Genomic DNA, 15,212 nt, shown 5'->3' on the forward strand with positions numbered 1-15,212 from the left:
GACAGTCCTGAGACGCATTTCATAAGGCTCCTGAGAAGGTCCTGGTCAAACCAGACACCAGTCACCACCAGCACTGGTAAAACTGATGATGCGTCCTGAACTGGTTTTCCCTCCTCTCCTGTTCTCCACATCCCTCACTCTTGCCCACTGGGATTACTTCCCAAATAAGATTACTTCCCAAATAAGCTTGGGAAGATTACTTCTCAAGCCTCTGTCTCTGGCTCTGGTGTGAGTGCGTGTGTGTGTGTTGTGTTGAGTGGGGAGCAGAACGAAGACTAAGACAACTCTGTAGTATTTGTTGTTGCCTGTTTATTTATTAAGGTATAATTTTATACACTAAAACCCACAGCTCTTAAGTGTCCAGTTTGGTGAGTTTTGACAAATACATATACATCCATGTAACTGACACCTCCCCCAATCACTGTAGTCTTGTCTGCACCTGAGAAAATCCCCCTGTACTCTTTTTCAGTCCAGCCCCAGCCCCCAGAAGCAACCACTATTCACATATCTATTGCTGTAGATTCGTCTTGTCTGTTTTGAACTTTATACAGGTAGACTAAATGGGCCATATAGTCATTGTGATGGTGGATGGAAAAGAGTAGAAAATTCTTTGTCGCTCTCTGACAAGAGGTCGGGTCTATTCCCCTTTCTCTTGAATCTGGCTGACCCCGTGACTTGTACTGAAGACAGAATGCTGCAGAAGTGCTGTGACCCCACGGCTGTGATTTATGGAGTGTGCAGCCCCGGCGTTCTCAAGCCTGGATGCCGGCTCTGGGGGGTGGTGCTGGCAGAAGTGCTGGCAGCAGCTGGAGAAGGGCCATGAAAGTCTGAAGCAGCGTGTAGGTGTCCAGTAGGGCATCAAGACACGGGAGATGCAGCTAACATGGTACTTAAAGGGTGCCCGAAATCTCTGAAAATAAGAAAGGTGGAAAATATGAGTCAAGCAGGCAATTCAAGGAGCCAGGAAAAAAAGACAGCAGAGTAAAGCTTAAGAAAGTGAGATAAAAGAAATAACAAAGGCAAATGCAAAAACTCATGAAATAGAAAACAGAGAGCATCAATAAAACAAGTTTTTTCTTTGAAAAACTTATGAAAAACTTTAACCAAGAAAAAAGGTAAAAAACCGTATCAAGAATGGAAAAGGGGATCTAACTCCATGTGGGAGACATTTAAAAATTATTTATAACTACTATGGGGACTTCCCTGGTGGTCCAGAGGTTACAACTCCACTCTTTCAATGTAGGGAATGCGGGTTCAAGCCCTGGTTGGGGAACAAGGATCCCACATTGCTGCAGGTTGTGGCCAAAAGTGGTAAAGAATCTGCTTGCTGATGCAGGAGACGCAGGTTCAATTCCTGGGTTGGGAAGATTCCCTGGAGAAGGAGATGGCAACCCACTCCAGTATTCTTGCCTAGGAAATCCCATGGACAGAGGAGCCTTGCGGACTACAGACCATGGGGTTGCAAAAGAGCTGAACGCGACTTGGTGACTAAACAACACCTATAAGCAGCTTCCTGTGACTACATCTGAGCCTCGCTGGGGAGACGGGGAGGTGCAGCTGGCACCAGGCGGTAGACACAGCAGGAGGCCCGGAGAGGCCGAGGGGGCAGGAAGGCGCACCCCACTCCCCCCGAGAGGGGCTGAATTATAATTTTCAAAAGTTGAACACAGCACTTTCACACATAAAATGGACATATGTAAGTCACTGTTTCCAGCTCATTAATTAATGAGGGAGCTGATAAGATGTTAAGACCAGCTGAAAGGAAAATCTGAAAATCAGCCATGTAGACAGGCAATCTGGAACGCTAGACCGAACTTGCTAACAGATGCAGAACTGGTCGATGGGGCAATAAAAGGTAATGTTTGAGGTCGTCTTTTCCAGATGACAGAAGCCAATCCTATCTGTGTGGGACGAGATCCATTTGCATCGTTGTGGACAGGAACTGTTTCCATTTTCTACAGCCCAATTTCTCCCCGATCTGAGCTGTAGAACAGCCTCTTCAAAAGAAAGACCAAGGTCCGGGCAACCCCTGGGGATGGGCCACACCTGGCCCGCCCAGTGTCTCCTGGCCCATTTGCAAGTCCGACAGTTTCTCTAGACAGAAGATTATCTTGGTCTTTTTACACCTGCAGGACAGAGAGCGCCTCGATCCAGGATGTTAGAATGACCCATGCAATGCTGAAAGATCCGGATCCCAGGCCACACCCTGGACCCTTCAAAATCTGTCTCTCTTGTCAGCGGTGCCTGGTGGCAGAATATTTATTTATTGTTTACTTATTTGACTGCACCAGGTCTTGGTTGAAGCATGCAGAATCTAATTCCTTGACCAGGGGTAGAAACCAGGGCCCCGGCTTTGGGAGCATGGAGTCTTAACCACTGGACCACCAGGGAAGTCCAGAGAAGTCTCTTTTTTAATATTTTATTTATTTACATCGGGCCCCTTGTGTGGCACATGGGAATCTTAGTTCCCTGGCCAGGGATCAAACCTGGGTCCCCTCCCCTGGAGTCTTAACCACTGGACCACCGGGGAAGTCTGCATCGGGATGTTTAAAGTGCCAGGTGATTCGGAAGTGCAACCAAAGTTGAGAAGCACCGCTCAGAGGACATCCAAGCAGGAGCTACAGGCTAGCAGCCCACCCTCCCCTCCCACCCCCTCCTCACCCCCTCCCAGCCTCATCCTCTGCCCTAGCCTGCCCATCCCTCCTCTCCTCTCCCTGGGCCTGACATCCCTGTGCATCGGGAGCCAGTCACCCCTACCGCCACGCAGACGGGGCCGAGGACATCTCCCCTTCCAAAGGCCCCTCCCCCAGAGGTTAGTCCCAGGAGACGGCCTCTTGAAAGTGTTTTGCTCCTGGACACAGAAGCAACCACAGCTTGAGAGCAGCAAATGAGAAGAAATCTATCATCCTCAGGAAATGGGTTCCGGCCGCCCTGCAGAGTCACAGCAGTCAGAGGGGCCCTTCAAGTGCCCGGCGAAATGAATAGGTTTAATAGTGATGCACCAGCTGTCCCCAGGACACTTGTAAGCACTAGGTGGGCGGGCTTTGGGGGTGCCCCTACCTCTCTGGTAAGATCGGGCACTTGGGGGCCTTGGTCCCCAGTGGCTCCTTTCACAAAAAGCAGGATGGAGCTGATCTCCTTTCAGACTCCAGATATGTTTTCAGCCAGGCTCACGTCCCATCCTGGGAGCAACCTGGAGGGGCTGACTGGGAGGGCAGGGCTGGCCTTGACTGGAACTGGCCTGCCTTTCTGGCAGCCAGAACCCTGAGCAAGCTGACCAGACAGAGGATGGAAGACGGAAGCAATGGCTGGTTGGGAGTCCTGCCCCTGGAATGACCCTGAAGACATCCCAGATCCTGCAGACCGTGATGGCAATCAGGCAGTTGAGGACACCCACTAGCATTTGTCCAGTGATCTCAGGCAAAAGAGCAGCATAGTAATACCTAGGCCCTGAGGTGGCGCTGAAGATCAGATGACCCCAAAGACAGGAAAGCCAGCCTCCACAGTGTGAGCTCACTCCCTCCCTCCCTGGACACCTGAGAATCAGGGCAAAGGCTTGACTCGCCTGCAGGTCTCAGATGTGCCCCTTCCATGGTGGCAGCCACACGTGACCACTGGGACTCAGAGTGGGGCTGGGGCAAACCCAGACGAGCCACCAGTGTAAAATACACACTGGGTTCTGAAGATCCAGTTTTTTAAAAAAGTAAAATGTCTCACTAGTAATTTTTGTCCGACTGCACATTGAAACCATCTGTGGCGCGTGCGTGTGCGTGCGTGCTAAGTAGCTTAAGTTGTGTCCAACTCTTTGCAACCCCATGGACAAAGGAGACACCAGATTCCTCTGTCCACAGCATTCTCCAGGCAAGGATACTGGAGTGGGTGCCATGCCCTCCTCCAGGGGATCTTTTTGACACAGGGGTTGAACCCAAGTCTCTTATGTCTCCTGTATTGGCAGGCGGGTTCTTTACCACTAGTGCCAACTGGGAAGCCCATTGTTGGCATACCGAGTTAAATAAATTATTACGAGTAATTTCACGTTTCACTTTTTCAACATGGCTATCATCAATCTAAAATTTTTTGTGTGGCTTGCTGCCGGGAGCCGGCGAGAGACACTCCACTCGTGACAAAGGTCATGAGGAAGGAGGCTCGGCATATGCAAAGGCGGGATCGAGCCTCAGGAGTCCCCCCGGATATTCTCGAGCATCTATCCCCAAAAAACCAGAGTCTGCCTACTTTATTGCTTTGTGCTCTCACCTCTGACTTTACTGGGGGCTGTCCCCTACCACCATCTCGCTCTGTCAAAGAGCTAACTTACAGCTCCAATTAATAAAGTTCCTGGGCAATTAGGAGTGTTTAAATCCAAACCCCTCAGATAGCTCTCTAACTCGCCTGACAAGTTTACCCAGACTCCTACAGCTATGCATACGATTGTTTAGTCTCCCAGCCTCGAGAGGCACGGGAAGCTTAAGATATTCAAATAGCTTAGAACCTCTCAGAGAGTTAGAAACTGTCAGAATAAACTAGTAAAAGATTTCACTGATGAGCCAATGCTTGCTGCCAAGTTTTCACATCCCCTTAATTGTATCCTTGAATATGTATTAATTAATAGTTGGTATGTAGAAAAAATAAGTAGTGGCCTTGGTGTTAGTAACTTTAGACCCTTAAGGTAATAAATTCTTTCCTTTGTTGTAAACCCATTACACATTCGCTCTATAGGAATGCAATTTTATCTTCGGAAGATGGCGCCAAACCTTAAAATAATTACTCTTAGAGAAAATAAGTCTTAACGGTTGATAAGTCTTTGTCAAGAGCCATAAAATGTTAATAGGCCTTCTGGCCAGAAGATTATGTAAATCACCTAAACCATTTGTATACGATAAATTTGCAGGAAAGAAACCCTGGTTTTTGATAAGGATCAAAAACTGCTGACTTTGCATCCCCTATTATCCTCTATGTGTAACTTAGGGTATAAAAGCCCCTGTTGAAAATAAAGCTACAGGTCTTCCTCACCAACGCTTGGTCTCCCCATGTCATTCTTCCCTTTAAATTCCAGCTGAGTCTCCATCTGGAGCGCGGATATCCTCTGCGACCATTTATTTGCCTGGGCTTCTAAGACCCACTCGAGAAGGTGTCTAAGGTGGGGCACCTTCTGCTATTCGAGAGGGCGCCTGCGGCCTCCGTGGTCAGAGCTAACCTGGTATCACGGGTTATATTGATTTTCCGCGTAAACCAAGCTACTCAGCCTCTTTTCTCCACTGAATTTTCCTACTGAGCTATCCTCATTCTATTACTCTTTATATCTCTAATTAACATTTGAATAGGTCGCCTAACCGTCTCCCCTTCGAATACCCTGGATCAGCCGGGGCTGGACCCCGGCAGCTTGCGTTACCTCCAATACTGTCAGGAGTCCTCAGGGCCACCACGGGACTCTGTTCTGGCCCCAGCTCCTCGGTGTGCCAGCTGCCATGGCCGCAGAGCCCCAGGCTGACTCCTTGAAGCCCACACTACACAGTGGACCACAAGGCGCGGCAAACTCTAACTCAACACACCTGGGCGCCTCTGCCCCACCTCGCCCCCCACCATCCCCGAGGCCCCCTTCTCTGCACGTGTGAGCAATTCCTCAGGAACTACAGGCCACACTCTGCCCCATCTTTGCTTGAGGAGACTTTGTGAATGGCTCTGGGGACTGAAAGGTCTGTTTTCCAAGAGGTTTCCACAAACTTCCTGGCCCTTGCTCTGTACAACCTGTTACGCTGGTGGTACCTTCCCAGTCCCACGCCCACTTCCTCTCACAGGGCTGTGCAGAGGCTTTTGCCTTGGTTAGGGTTGTCAGATAAAATACAGAATACCTGATGAGATCTGAATTCCAAACCAACAACAGAATTTTTTAGTCAGTATATCCCATGCAATATTTAGGCTATACTATTAAAAATTTTTTTTGTTTATCTGAAATTCAAACTTAACTTGGGCAGCCTGTTTTGATTTGCTAAACTCGGCAGCCCTGCTTGGACTACGTCTCTGGAGTGGGGTTTGGGTGTGTGGTGCTAAGAGCGTCCACTCTGGGTTCAGGGTCTACCTCTGCCAGTTCTGTATCCCTAACCTCAAGGCCTCAGTTCTTTCATCTGCACGATGGAGATGACAATCAGGGTCCCTGCTTCACATGACTGTTGTGGGGTGAGATGAGAGCAGCCACAAGAAACCTGGCCTGTCCGAAGTACTCCCCTGCTGTGAGGCAGAGGGGACACGGCAGCAGCCCAAGGTACAGTCGTCAAAGCCAGGGCAGGATGCTCTCCTCCCCGCAAAGGAGGTGTTCTGGGGGTGTCAGGTACAAAGGGCACACTGCCCATGATGCTGCAGCATTCAAAATCTGGGACCCCTGGGACCCCAAGGGGAAAGGTCCTGCTGGGTGGGTTTGGAAGGCAGCCTCTGTCTGCTGAACCCTGGGACTGCTGGAGCCCCCTGACCTGAGTGAGGACAGACAGGGCCACTCAGAGAGGTGACAGGGCTTCGCCAGGTTCTCCTGGGCCTCTCTGAACCACTACACTGGAAGAGATGAGTGGAAATCACCCAGCTAAGCATCAGGCAGCCCGCCAAACACTCCTGGGCTTGTCTCCTCCTCTGGATCGTGACTTCTGCAAGCCATGTGGGGACAGAGGTGGTGACACAGGGGGTAAGCCTGACAAGGCCGGTGCAGCAGGCTCTGGAGGGCCTTGACTGCCAAGTTAACTCTATAGAACTCACGTGACAACGTGTGTATCACGAGCGTTTGCCTGAGCCTGGAGTCAGGTGCACAGCCACTGACGGCAAGCCCCAGATTATAGCGTGGCCTGGCCTGGGGACCTTTCTATACCGCAAAAAAACTTACGACAACAGAAAGATGGCCTGACAGTCTGATGATGGCACTACCACCATCACAGCTCAAAACACAGGCCGACTTTCCTTCTCCACATCAACAGAAGGAGAAATAGTCGAAGACACTGGGACTCGGGAGAATCTCTGCTGGGAAGTATGGCCCCACCCCGTGCCAGCAGAGTCCCCAACCTCTGTTAACACAAAGCCCCCAGGTCCTGCGTGTGTGCTGGGGATGGGGGCTCCTCGCCCACTGAGAAGCCTGGGTGAGAGTCGGGTGCTCAGGGACTAAGTCACAGGTCTAGGGCACTAGCAGCCGGGAGGGTGTGTGACCTTGAGCCACTCTTCGGTCAGAAACTGAGCTGCTCACTGTGCCCCCTGGAGGCCAAGGGCACACACTCAGCAGGTGGTCACCGAGCGCAGAAGCTATCAGACAAACTCAGAAAACGCTAAAACACAACGACTATATTTCAGGCACAGAGAACCAGGCAGAAACAAACTCAGCCGGTGTTCACTCGGCAAGCACACACCTCCTCCAGTGAACTCACCTGCAAAGAGAGTACAGTGCATCAGTTCTTCGTTCAACTTCAGCAAGTCTGAATATTCAGAGAATGTAAAACTGTCTTATACGATAAAATACCCTTCAAAACCTAAAATATACCTTCCACCCAGAACACCATGTGGCTGGTGCCCACCCTGCAGCGACCCAGCGGCCCCCCTCCTTCCAAGCCTACAGGCTCCAACCCAGTGACTTCCTAACAACAACCCCCACCACCACTCCGAGCACACCGGGGCATCCACCCACCACCACGTGGGGCCCTCAGAAACTTGCCCACACCAGGCACAGTAAACTGCCCTCTGACAACCCCCATAACTCAAGACCAGCCTGCCTATCCCTCCATTCTCCTCCCGTTCTCTCTCACTGGGTAGTCCCCCAGTTTGGCCCCAACTCTTCAGCTCCCCAATCCTCTCACTTTCATGCTTCCTGCCTTCTGTCACGTTTCATCAGCTGGAAACGGCCTTCACTTCCTCACAGGGTTACATCCTGCCGGGTCCCACTGGAAACTCGCCTTGCTGGGGTCCGGCACTTCCTGCTGTCTACCTCTCTGCACCCCAAACCCCAGAAGGGCAGGGACCACGCTTTTCTTGACGTTCCCTCCGAAGCAGAGACATAACACTCTGACTGCTGTAGGTACTTCAACGTGATGAAGGATTGCTTCTCCATCAGTGTGCTGACAAAAAGAAGGGCAAAGACAAGAGGAGGAGGAATGATGCTTCACGGAGTAGGGTGAACCACACCAAGGAAATAAAAATGAACCAGTTCCACTAGTAGTTACTGTGTGAGATCCCTAGCAAAGGCCAACAGGAGGATTCTCTCCAAGTGGAACTCGTCTCGGCCTCTGCCCAGGAAGTGAAAGGGCTCAGGTGTCACGATTCCAGTAAGGGTGGCACTGCCCTTCCAGTAACTTCTAGACCTGCACTGTTCCACGCAGCAGCTGCTAGGCACACGTAGCCATTTACATTTAAATTAACATTTCAGGGACTTCCCTGGTGGTCCAGTGGTTAAGAATCCACCTGCCAGTCCAGGGGACACAGGCTCGATCCTTGGTCCAGGAAGAGTCCCACATGCCACAGACCAACTAAGCCCATGCGCCACAACAAAGACCCCGTGAAGCCAAAAAAATAAATAAATAAAACAAAATTGCACTCCAGGATTGTGGCCACCCTACTGAACAGCACAGATATAGACCATTTCCAGCATCACAGAGATGCTTGACTGCTGCTCTGTACACAGGGCTCTTTTGAAATAACAGTTTTTAGCACATCATCTTGTTTAAAACCCACACTGACCTCCTATAATCCTCAGGACAAAGCTCCGAATCCTCAAATGAGCTGCAGGCCCTGCGTGGCCTGTCCCTCCCCCACCTTTTCAGCTTTTCACGCCATTTTCCACTTCATGTTCTGGGCTACAGTGGGCTTTGTTCAGTTCCTCCACTAGCCAATACTAGCTAGGCCACTGGACCTCTGCACACGCTGCCCCCTGGCCTTCCCAGCAAACTCCTACACATCCTTCCGAGCCCACTCAGGGTCTCATCCTCAGGAAAACCTTCCAGTCTCCATCAGGTTCTTTGAGACACGCATTCTTGTAAGCCTGTGCTTTCCTTCAGAGCATTAATATCAGCTTGAATTATACTCTCGTTAGGGTTATTTCCCCAACTAGGCTGTAGTTCCCTGAGAACAAGGTATCATAAAGTATTGAATAAAACAAATATACATGAACACTGTTTATAGGTATTTTCCTTTCAATGAACGTTCTGTTTGCAGTATCATACATGATCATCAAATTGCTGCTAGAATGTTCACACCTGTTACTGCAAAGTCAAAACCCAGGAAAACAGTTCTCCTAGGAATTTACTTTAGGTCAGGGTCGGGCTGCCTGGTACAAGGTTGCACCCACAACTGGGCAGGTTCAACAACACAGGAGCCTCTCCCCAGACCACTGGCTTCAGGAGCCTGCGTCTCCACCCTTGACTTACCTGGATCCCCCAAACTGACGTCACTCAGAATATGCTCTAGGCTCGCCGCAGAGGAGTAGCAAAGATGGCGATGCCTTCATCCAACCGCCGGGGGCCAGAGAGCTTTCATCTTCTCATAAAACCCTGGGGAAAGAGACCCACGTGCTCTAGGAGAATAAACCCCACGCCCAAGGTCAGGGGCGGCGGCCGGAATAAGTTTCATGGATGTTTACACACACCCTAAACCTCACGCTGCCCTTCCAGCCCGGGATCCAATACCTTTCTAAGGGGTGCAGGGCCTCCTACTGTAGCCCTTCACCCCGTTCCTGGTGCCTGAGTTTGGCCTCTTCCGCCCAACACCCAATTTCTATGCTGGGAATGATTCCTGAAGTCCGGTTGCCGGGAGCTTCGTCAGCGCCCCAGGGCGGGAACTGGCGCCGCGGATCAGCGTCATTCTGCGGGTTTGGGGTTCGGCCAGCGGGTGGGAGCGAGCGAGCACAGCCCCTCTGACACCACATAACACGTGGCGGCCCTGCCTTCCCAATCTAGAGTCAAAAGCAGGTCTGAACACGCACTTCCGGCCGTAAGCGACGGCTTACCACAGAGATGGCAGCTAGAAGATCGCCTTAGCTCTGAAACTGGGTCCTCCATGGCCACCTTAAAGGGGCCGCAGCCGCGAGATGCTGGAGAGGAGCGCCGTAGCTTGGAGGGGAGGGCCTTTAGAGCAAGTGAAGCAGGAGGCCAGCTAGATTTCCGGAATGGAGGCGCATCCCGAGGCAGGGGATAGATAGAATGATCACTCCTGTTTTCCAGGTGAAAAGAGTCATGCTGTAGAGAAGTTTGGCCAGCCAGGAAGCCATTGGCCCTCTCTGTGCCCACAACTGGGCAGGTTCAACAAACAGGAGCCTCTTCCCAGACCATCGGCCTCAGGACACTGCGTCACCCCACTAAACCTACCTGGAACCCCCCAAACCGACGTCACTCTGAATATGCTGTAACCAGCAATCTTGGAATCTGCCTTTAGGCTGGGCGGGCCCTCTGGTTAGCCACAGGCCCCCTCCACTCCCTACTGCTTTACACGATTGTTCACATTTATACCACCTGCGGTCCCAGGAGGGTGCTTGAATTTGTGACTTGGGGGTCTCCAGGCTAAAACCCCCAACTTATTGGCATTCAAATCCTTCAGAATCTAGCCTTGTTTGCCACCACTCTCTCCCTTCCTCAATTACAGGGAACTTCTCACCATGCCCCCTCAACTCCCAGCTCCGCCAGCCTCATCATTCTGCAAGTCTTGAAGGACAGGGTTTGTTTTGAAGGACAGTGCGTGCTGCCCACTCCAGGTGCTGAGCGACGTGGGAGGAGGTGAGGCAAGCAGTCAGACAGACTCTGTTTTGCTACTTACAGTATAGTTTAACTCATGGGCCTCTATTTCTCTGTATGTGACATAAAAAGGCTGCAGCAGGTCCCAGCCTTCATTTATCAGTAAATCTTTGTTTTTAGATGCAATATTTTTCAGAAATCCAGTAGTTAATACAGATAAACTTTTTATTTATTTTTTTTCTTTTTTTGAATCCACCACGGGTGTACATGTGTTCCCCATCCTTTAAAAAGATAAACTTTTTAAAACCCAACAACAAAGAGACCAAAAAAAAAAAAAAAACCAAACCCACCAACCATTTAAAAATGGACAAATAATTCAAACTTATCTCCAAAGAAGACATCCAAATGGCTGATGGTCACATGAAAAGGTGGTCAACGTTGGGACTTGCCTGGTGGTCCAGTGGTTGGGAATCCGCCGGCCAATGCCGGGGACATGGATTCAACCCCTGGTCCAGGAAGATCCCATGTGCCTCAGAGCAGCTAAGCCCATGTGCCACAACTACTGAGCCCGCGCTCTAGAGCCCTCATGCCGCAACTAAGGGAGCCCCGGCGCTCAGGGGCCTGTGCTCCACAAGAGAAGCCGCCCCAGTGAGAAGCCCGTGCACTGCAAGGAAGAGTAGCCCCTGCTTGCTGCAACTAGAGAAAGCCGTGTGACACAACAAAGATCCAGCCCAGCCAAAAATAAGTAAATAGATAATTAAAAAAAAAAGATGGTCAGCATCTTTAGTCATCAGGGGAATACACATCAAAACCACAATGAGACGCCATTCATATCTAGAAGCAAAAAATCTGAAAATGAGAACTGATGGGGAACAACACGAGAGAGCCCAGAGGGAGGGAGAAGCCAGATGACAATCAGGAGCTCAGTGTTGCTCTTTCCCTGGTGGCTTTCCTAGTGGGGGCGCCTGGTAATTTTCCTGGAGAAATGCCTGGGATGGGAGGGAGTGTGCCTAGAATAGCAGGAATGCCTGGGCTCAGTGGAATTTTTAGTGATCCAGAGATTTTCTTGCAGCCATGCAGGATCCAGAAGTTACTGTGACCTTCCGGGATATGGCCCAGAACCCAGAAAAGATGTCAAAATATCAGAGCAACCCAAAGGTTATGAATCTCATCGGTAAATTGTCAGCCAAATTTGGAGGTCAAGCATAAAGCCCTTCTTTTAATTTTATCTTTTGGGGCCTTTTTGTTTGTTTGTTTTCTCTAGGCATCATACCCTTCTGACAAATAAAGCCCCTGCTGAAGGAAAAGCAACTTAGATCACCTAATGGATGTCACAATAATATGAACCAGCATATCTCTGACCGTCTTATGAAGAAAGCTGGGGTACTTTGAAGATAATTCCTACTCCTCTGCCCCAAATGCAACTGAAACATTCTTACAGTGGTTTGCCATTAGGGTGTTCATCAGATAAGTTTTCCTACTAGAAATTAAAAACTTTAAACAATTTTTAAAACTTAAGCATATCTAAAACAAAATTTTTAAAGAATAAATAATAAAAAAGAATATGAATGTGTGGAAAAAAGAAACTAGATAAAGTAGGAGATGCTCTGGGGGAACTGAGACAGCCCTGTGAGGCCTTGAGCTGGCCTGGTTCCAGAGGTTTCTTATAAGTTCTGTGGACAGCAGGTACCTCAGATGGTATAGAATCTGCCTGCAAGGCAGGAGACCCAGGTTCAATCCCTGGGTCAGGAAGATCCCTGGAGAAGGGAATGGCTACCCACTCCAGTATTCTTGCCTGGAGAATCGCATGGACAGAGGAGCCTGGCGGGCTACAGCCCATGGGGTCATAAAGAGTTGGACAGGACTGAGCAACTAACACGTTTACAGCCCAGAAAGCAGAGGGTGCCACCATGGGACACCCCCAGGACTCTTCTAGCTCTCAGGTCCTGGATCCATAGAGTCACACACACGTCCTGGCCTTGGGGGAAGTTATGGTTTAGGGGAAAGGTTTGCATGAAGCCTGCAGTGCGAGAAACGCTACAGGGGAATAGAGTTCCCGGGAGCGACTAGTGACACGTAAGTGTCCAGATCATTCTGCGTTATTCCCAGGGAGACAGGACAGAGGGTCCTCCAGTGGAACAGTCTCTACAACACTGGACATTAAACGAACACGTCTTTGTGTCCTGTCCTATTTCCATCTGCTGAAATGCTACCTGGATGTGGGTTCTTTTTTTAATACATAACTTTTTGTTTACTTATATTTATTCTTTACTGGGTCTTTGTTGCTGCGCAGGCTTTTCTCTAGTTGTGGCGAGTGGGGGCTACTCTTCGTTACAGCGCAAGGGCTTCTCCCTGGTGGCTTCTCTTGTTGCAGAGCACGGGCTCTAGGCACGTGGGCTTCGGTAGCTGCGGTGCTTGGGCTCAGTAATTGCGATTCCAAGGCTCCAGAGCACAGGCCCAATAGTTGTGGTGCGTGGGCTTAGTTGATCCACCGCATGTGGGCTCTTCCCAGACCAGATGCGGAACCTATGTTTCCTGTATTGGCAGGTGGATTTTTTACAGGGAAGCCCCTGGATGTGGGTTCTTAACACTGAAACTTCAGCTTTTGTCTGTGACTGCACCTCTAGAGAACAGTCTCAGTTTTTTCTTTTCCTTTTTAACCATGTCGTGTGGCTTGCAGGATCTTAGTTCCCTGACCAGGGATCGCATCTGGATCCTGGCAGTGAGAGTGAGACAGGAGATAGGCCCCAGGGTGAACAGCTGGAATTCATTTCCTGTGGACAGAAGCTCCATGACAGCAGGAGCGAGAGAGCAGGCTGGGCCCTGCCCCAGATAAGAGATAAAAGACCACACATTCCTCATTCTTGAAGTCAAGCAGACCTTCCTGACTACACATGCGCAGAAAAGCTCCTTGGAGGTCAAAAAGGGAGAAGGACGCTTCCCCACAGTAAGTGATGCCAACCCACCCCTGGGCCTCTTTGCTAGAATCCATCCTGGTTGAGAGATGCACACACGTGGGAGCACCCTGAGATATGCCCAATACAGACCAGGCAAAGCACGATGATTGGCCAAAGGAAACCTGGAAGAAATGCCCCATAAAAGCAATTCAAACTACCACAAGGGCGCGACTCTCTCTCTCTGAGCCTGCCAGTGTGGCTGTCCGCATGTACTCTTTTTCCTCCTAATAAATACTTTACAGTTTCATTACTTTTTTCTGTCTTTGTGGGAATTTATTTCTGCAAAGCCGTACAGGCCAGGGCCTTGTCACTGGCCCACTGGTTCCTTGTGGGTGTGTGTGTGTGTGTGTGTGTGTCTGTGTGTGTGTTAGTCGCTCAATTGTGCCCAGCTCTTTGTGATACCATGGACTGTAGCCCGCTAGGGCCCTCTCCATGTAATTCTCCAGGGAAGAACATTGGAGTGGGTAGCCACTCCCTTCTCCAGGGGATCTTCCTGACCCAGGAATTGAACCCCGGTCTCCTGCATTGCAAGTGAATCTTTACCATCTGAGCCACCACGGAAGCCCTCCTGGTGATCTAGGGGCTAGGATTCAGTGCTCTCCCTCCTGTGGCCTGACTTCAATCTCTGGCTGGGAATTGAAACCCTGCTTCAAGCCGCTGCAGGCTGAGGCCACCCAAGATCAAAAGAGCCGAGTCCTAACCACTGGACTGCCAAGGGATTCCCACGACATCAGTCGTCACTAGTTCTCCTACACGACGAGTGTGCTGGGCACCTGAGCAGGTGGTGGAGGGAACCTTCGAACCCACGGGGGGAGACTCCTGAGAACACTCCGTGTGGCTGATGGCATGCCCGCACGTGGCTCCTGGAATGTCCCCCAGCTGTCTCCTGATCACTCCGTTCCAGCCCTTCTGTGGGGTTGGCCTCCGCTGGTCCAGGCGTGGTGACAGCATGCTTATTTTCCCCAAAGAATACATGCGTGTATATATAATAGGCTGCTCCGTCCTATGGATGAGCCTTACCATTTATGATGTTTGTTCCTCTGGATTATGTAAGAGGGTTGAAGCAGGCAGGACTCCAGTCTTTCAAAAAACATGCTACTTTAATAGTTGTTGCTTAGTCATTAAGTCATGTCTCTTTTGCGACCCCGTGGACTCCTCTGTCCATGGGATTTCCCAGGCCAGAATACTGGAGTGGATTACCTTTTTCCTTCTCCAAGGGATCTTCCTGACTCAGGGATTGAATAATAGTAGCAATGCATAATTAAACATATGGTCTCTAAGAAGTCATTTTTCTTATGTTAAAAATGGCCCTGGGACCCAAAAGGACTATAGCAGAAAACAATAAAAAATAAGCTAAAGAGTAGTTCTATCAAGACAAGATTTTGAGCTTCTTTCTTCGTCCACTAGAGGGTGGAATCATACACCAGATTGTGCTCTCTTTTGTAATTTGGTATAGAGTTTTTTTTTATTTTGTGGGAGTTTCTTTGTTTCATTTATTTATTTACTCTATTTTGGGGGTTGGTGGGGTTTTTTTCTTTTTTCGGAATTTAGTCAAGATTTTATTTCATCA

The 15,212-nt window shown here is 49.9% G+C and overlaps 1 long non-coding RNA gene and 1 other non-coding gene across 7 annotated transcripts; both read right to left on the minus strand.

Annotated features, from left to right (window-relative positions):
* Positions 1 to 289: 289 nt before the first annotated feature.
* Positions 290 to 9,929, minus strand: LOC102283545 (uncharacterized). Of its 6 annotated transcripts, none has more exons than XR_011467887.1 (5): positions 9,645 to 9,929; positions 9,387 to 9,509; positions 7,824 to 8,081; positions 7,398 to 7,445; positions 290 to 910 (listed from the first exon to the last, which is right to left on the minus strand). It is a non-coding gene; the product is annotated as an uncharacterized lncRNA (long non-coding RNA). The 6 variants fall into 6 exon arrangements; XR_011467889.1 differs by having other exon boundaries at positions 7,920 to 8,081; positions 9,645 to 9,928; XR_011467888.1 differs by lacking the exon at positions 7,398 to 7,445 and having other exon boundaries at positions 9,645 to 9,928.
* Positions 9,163 to 9,350, minus strand: LOC138984012 (small Cajal body-specific RNA 16). Its single transcript, XR_011461373.1, has one exon. It is a non-coding gene; the product is annotated as a small Cajal body-specific RNA 16 (non-coding RNA).
* Positions 9,930 to 15,212: the final 5,283 nt, after the last annotated feature.

The sequence above is a fragment of the Bos mutus genome, chromosome 19 (genome assembly GCF_027580195.1).
Source record: "Bos mutus isolate GX-2022 chromosome 19, NWIPB_WYAK_1.1, whole genome shotgun sequence".
Classification (NCBI taxonomy): Eukaryota; Metazoa; Chordata; class Mammalia; order Artiodactyla; family Bovidae; genus Bos; species Bos mutus.